Source organism: Scardinius erythrophthalmus (assembly GCF_964197995.2).
Source record: "Scardinius erythrophthalmus genome assembly, chromosome: 4".
Lineage (NCBI taxonomy): Eukaryota > Metazoa > Chordata > Actinopteri > Cypriniformes > Leuciscidae > Scardinius > Scardinius erythrophthalmus.
This window is the reverse complement of record NC_138224.1, coordinates 41,182,016-41,188,412: the sequence shown is the minus strand read 5'-3', so window position 1 is coordinate 41,188,412 and position 6,397 is coordinate 41,182,016.

Genomic DNA, 6,397 nt, shown 5'->3' with positions numbered 1-6,397 from the left:
CTGTCTGTAACAGACCCTTGGCCAATTCCACTGAGGTGCGACCTTCTGGCTCAGGCCAACAGGACAGACCCTTGGCCAATTCCACTGAGGTGCGACCTTCTGGCTCAGGCCAACAGGACAATCTGGCATCCTCGTCCCGACTTGTGGGCCCTACATGTATGGCCACTCAACGGGTACCCCAGGATCTCCCAGAAGGTGTCCTAAACACTATTATGGAGGCTAGAGCTCCGTCTACTAGACGCCTCTATCTCCTAAAATGGTCAGTGTTTTCCAGCTGGTGTTTAGCTCGAAACCTCGACCCACACACTTGTGAAGTGCCAAATGTGCTTTCTTTTCTACAGGAGATGTTGGACGCGGGTCGCTCCCCCTCCACTCTCAAAGTGTACGTGGCAGCCATCGCTGCTTTTCACGTATTGGAAGCCGGAGCCTCCTTAGGTAAAAACGACCTTATAGTTCGTTTCCTTTAGGGTGCCAGAAGGCTTAACCCGCCTCGGCCACCGTCTGTGCCAGCCTGGGACCTTTCACTGGTCCTGCGGGCTCTTAGGGGACCTCCCTTTGAACCACTTCAGTCGGCAGATCTCAAGCCCCTCTCTCTGAAGACCGCCCTGCTTCTAGCACTGGCGTCAGTTAAAAGAGTAGGGGACTTGCAGGCGCTCTCTACTAGCGCTTCCTGTCTGGAGTTTGGCCCTAATGACTCCAAGGTCATCCTTAGGCCAAGACATGGATATATTCCTAAGGTGCTCTCAACTCCGTTCAGAGCCCAGGTTATTTCTCTGTCAGCTCTTCCCTCCTCTGAAGAGGACAGTGATTCTCTCACGCTTTGCCCCGTCAGAGCTTTGAGAATTTATCTGGAGCGTTCAGCCTCTTTCAGACAGTCTGAACAGCTCTTTGTTTGTTTCGAGGGCCGAACCAAGGGCCTTCCTGTTACTAAGCTCACGCTGTCCAGGTGGATAGTTGACGCCATTGCTCTGGCTTACACTTCACTGGGCCTTTCCTGTCCCATAGGTGTTAGAGCTCACTCCACGAGAGGTGTCGCCTCTTCGTGGGCCTGGTCGAGTGGTGTTCCTATCGAGGACATTTGTGCGGCGGCCGGCTGGTCCGTTCCGTCCACATTTGTCAGATTCTATAACCTAGACGTTCCTGCCCTGCAGGCACGAGTTCTTTCTGTCTAAACCCTGGCTTTGCGGACCCAGGCTGACGTTAGGACTTAGACACATGAGGGTTCTTAACGAGTACTGCGTTGCCTTGCCGTGCAATCTCTCTTATGTCAGGTGTTTTCGCTTCAGTCGATAATACCTGTCAAATGGCGGAATATTGTCTATATTTATATGCTTTGGTCACGTGCAGTTTCGCGCGCTTGACACTGGCAGTGTGCCAAGCTCCCTGATTGGTTCGCGCGCCTCTGCCGATCCGCCATTGGTTCGTGCAGTTGCCCACAGCACAGCCTATCAGCTCGCTCACGCGAGCTTGATGCTCTCGCCTGTGCTGCATGCAATGCGTTTTAAAATAAAGGCTTCAATATTCTCGAGAAAAGGAGTTTTTCCCACAGCGTTTGCAACGCAGTACTTGTTCCCTTATCTCTAAGGGAACCGAGGTTACGTAAGTAACCAAGTAAGTTTTTTTATGAATGAAAGCGGCTGACGCGCATAATTCATATCAAAGGTATCGACTCATTTTTTCATTTCATAACTCCTGACACAAATTAAGAAATAACTGTCGCTATAAGTTTCTCAGAATACAATAGTGGTCAAATTCTGAAACTTGAGTCTTATATCTTTTTAATGATGTATAGTTTGTCAAGGTATAACATTAAATCTGATAGTAACTTTGAACTATATATAAATAAAACCGCTTCAGTGTGCCCGCGCTCTGGCAACGGTTAACAGGTTAACTCTTAAATAAGTCTTATATTTTAGATTCCTCAAAGTAGCCATCCTTTGCTTTTTTGATAGCGCTGCAAACCCTTGGTGTTCTCTCAATGAGCTTCATCAGGTAGTCACCTGAAATGGTTTTCACTTCACAGGTGTGCCTTGTCAGGGTTAATTGGTGGAATTTTTTGCCTTATTAATGGGGTTGGGACCATCAGTTGTGTTGTGCAGAAGTCAGGTTGATACACAGCCGACAGCCCTATTGGACAACTGTTAGAATTCATATTATGGCAATAACCAATCAGCTAAGTAAAGAGAAATGAGTGGCCATCATTACTTTAAGAAATGAAGGTCAGTCAGTCCGGAAAATTGCGAAAACTTTGAATGTGTCCCTAAGTGGAGTCGCAAAAACCATCAAGCGCTACAACGAAACTGGCACACATGAGGACCGCCCCAGGAAAGGAAGACCAAGAGTCACCTCTGTTGCTGAGGATAAGTTCATCCGAATACACATACATACATATAAAAAAAATGGGTGGTTGTGACTTTATCTCTATTCTACCAGATCAACATCAGACCTGGAATCAATCCAGAACCATATTCTAATGTATGCCAGCAAGCGCTTTGCTTTCACTCCCCCGGTTTATGATTCAAGAGTTCTGCTGGCAGCTCTTGACTACAATTTCCACCGCAACAGACAAACAAGTACTACGTCTGAGGGCAAACAAATGTAAGTTTAATACATGCAGTATTGTCTTGTACAGTAAACACACAGTGGTTTGGGATTGATATGTGCTCTCAAATTTGTCAGTTGTTGTATTGAGTAATTGACCTGTATTGAGTAATTGACCTGTAATAGTTGATCTATGTGCTATTACAGTTTCCGAAGACTGTACAACAAACATGCAAGACGGTGGAATAGCACTATACCAATTAATAACAATGTGTTGAACTATAAAATGGTGTGTATTTCTAATTACACTGCATGTCTTACACATGATCCACTTTCCAGGAGGCTGCAAATTTAGAATGATCCCTATTGCTGATCCATGTTGCTTCAAAAACAACATGAAAATGGTATGGTTCATGTGTAAATACCATTAATGTAAATTTCTGTAAATAATAAATATATATTGCAAATAACATTATTGACCTTGTATTTTTTTCAAAATAGAAAATTACTACTGCACCGTTTTGTATTGGAAGTTTGTGGAGGTATGTAATGTATAAGAAATACAGCTTGGACAGTGTCCTATCAATTATAAATAATGGTTTAATTTTATAAAACCAAAATATGAATGGTGGAAAAGAAAGTAAATACAATTTAAAAGGAATGGACTGTGTATATAAGAACACCAATAAAAAACTATTTATAATAACACAACATTATAGTAAGGTGATTTAAATTCCAGGGATGAAACCAATATACTGTCCTTGAGGGTCAGGGAATTTATCGCTTATCCTACACACACCTACACACACAGCAACTTTGATCATTCTTCCATTACCCTGCCCTAGAGACCCATGTAAAAAATATGAGTTAGGGAAAAAAAAAAATTTCAATGCTTTTGCGTTCTCTCAGAAAAGTTTCGTATAGCGTTCACCAAAAAAAAAACTTTGTGTTTGCTTGCAAAGATCTTTTGACTGGTTCATCTCTTATGATTGTGCCAATGTAGTTTAGAAACAGTGATAAAACACTTTGAATTAAATATAATATTTTTGTTTGATTTTTACAGCTGTTTGGGGATTATTTAATAGCGCCAAAATCTCTTTTTTACTTTACAGTAGGCTACCGAAAGGCTTAATTCAGTATGTAGCCTAATGTCTACTTCTAATGTATTACTTTGACAGTTAAGATAATCAAAAGCAAAATAAAAATATGAGTGTCTGCATATATTACATGATACAAATGTTGTATTTTTGACCAATTTTAAAGTTTTACTACATTTTCTTCCTGGAATCCACTTAGAAATCCTACCCCCTGTTGGGATCAGGATAATCCTGTTGTTTTGTTTTTTTTTGGATCAAAGTTATCCAAATCCTACTGACAAGTTTTGAACAACACAAACTGAAGGTTTGATCCAGATTAAAACTAGGATTGGATTCCGTGATCTAATCTGATTTTAGATTCCTTCTTTCCCTTTTGAACAACCCATTTTCAAGATTTGATCCAGTCCGGTAACCAAAATCCGATCATACCTTTGAACAACTAGCCCTATAGCATCACGTGAACGGATGATCTCTAGCTAATGAACAAAAGGCTTGTTTGAGATGAGCAAAATCTGCACAGAACCGATCACCGGTGATCAGCGCGAGATGCATGCCGGTTAGAAATGTGTCCTAGTGCGGTCCGCCTTGCTCTGATGTCATGCTGACGTATGTCAAAGACACTCGCGAGCGCAAGGCGGATATGTCGGATTCTGCAATTGCTCTTCACTGACTGCGCTGATCAAAAGCATGATGGGAAACGACTTGCTGACGACACAGCTTAATGCTCATTGGTTTAAACAACCGTGATGTATTCTCTTTTAAAATGTTTGATTTTAAAACTCTATTATCATGTTTTATGTGTATGTTATGTGTGAATATTCCCAAACTATCTGACAGTGTGATCTCTTTGGGTTATGCAATTTAATTTTTATAAAAAAATAAAAAAAATAAAAACACATATGTCTGTATTAAAGAAAAAAATATTGATATTTGGAATGGAATTAAATAACAAGTACTTTGGGTGTCTTGTTCATTTTATTTATTTTCATATAAAAGCAACAGAACTTGAATTACATCCAGTTTATTAGCAACACTGTGCACGAGCGTGAATCCCGCGATATCCATCATTGATCTCGCAGGTGTCAGATCCACTACGAGAAGAGAGATCTGTCCAGCTTGCCTGCACTTTTTTCACTCCTCTTCTCACTGCAGCGCCTACTCTCGCGTACATTTCAGGCGAGGCAAGGTGCATCTCAAACAAGCCTAATGTTAAATACAGTTGTTATAATAAAAAAAAAAAACACATATGTCTGGGCTGATTAGGTGAGTTTTTTTTTGTTTTTTTTTGTCTTGAGAAAAATGAATGCCTATCTTATGTAGCCTACCTAATATTTATCCAAATGAGTCAATATTGAATCAAATCACAAGCACTGAACTGAATTGAAATCATAAAATTTGTGTCAAGCAATAAAAAAAAGTAGCTTATCAGAAATTGTACCATGTAAACAATATAAATTGTTGTTACTAAACCTAATACAATTCTGCTTAGTTACTAAAATGTTCAGATTTTTTTTTTACACCAATTTGATATTTAAAAATAAAATATTTAAAAAGTATATAATTATCTAACATCTGACTAATTCAAAATTAACCTCAAAACATTAAATGCTAAATGGTGGTTATATATAGGCCTATCTAGCATTACCAAAAAAATTGTCATTGACCACCGTAAATAAGGGCTCCCCCTCCCTACAAAAGCCAATTTAACCACTGGTTATCTGTTATCCGACGAACATGGATCACTCAAAAGTGTTCGTCGATGCTGCTTTGTCAGGTGCTTCAGTAGATTACTTGTGCTATTGACAGCGGCAGATATTTTTTTCTCCCCAGGACATAGCTTACATTGTACCATAATGTTCTTGTCTACCTGTGTCAAAAAAGTGAAGTAATTGGAATATTTCCATTTGGTAAAACAGCCACTCGCTTCTGCCAACATCTTCCACTTCAGACAACATAACCAACTGGCACGAACTCGTCACACGCAACTGTACTACACGATTTTAAAGAGGCAGCATTCACTTTTACCTTTAGTAGATAAATTTAGATTTTAAATTCAATATTGATTTATGCAGAACTGTTGAACTAATTTACAGTATGTAATGCAAGTACATTATAAGTAACTGTAATTAAATTACCTAAAAATGAACAGTAATCCCTTACTTTACCTTTTCAGTGGATAAGTATTTTAATTTCTTTGTAAAGCGTTACACCCAGCACTGATGTATTGGCAGTAGCAAGTCCTGTATTTGCTCTGCAGCAGCAGCAGCAGCAATAACCTATACTATAGCATAAGCAGCATTAAAAGCAGCAGCAGCAGCGTCTACGCACAATAACAGTTAACACGCAAACAGTAAAGATATTGCTTCATCACAAGACAAATCATCACAATTGTGTATTTATTTGGTTATATATTTTATCTGTCAAAACGCCTCGTCTCTTTATACCAGACTGCTTGATATGCATATATCTAGCCTGGGGCGTAGTTTGTGGGGGGGTTGGGGGGGAGATAACCCCCCCAATATTTTAATCTATGCATTACAACCCCCCCCCCCAATATTTATACCATGATCACATGAGAAGGAGGCATACCCAAACTTCAACCCCCCCAATGTTCAAACCAAATCTACGCCCTTGTATCAAGCTGTGCATGTGTCAAAATATAGCCTCCTCTATCATAACTCCTGTTTCTCTGACTGAAATGATAACACTGTATAAGGATTGGTGAGAGCGCTCAAAGCTCCTCAGATGGTGGAAAAATT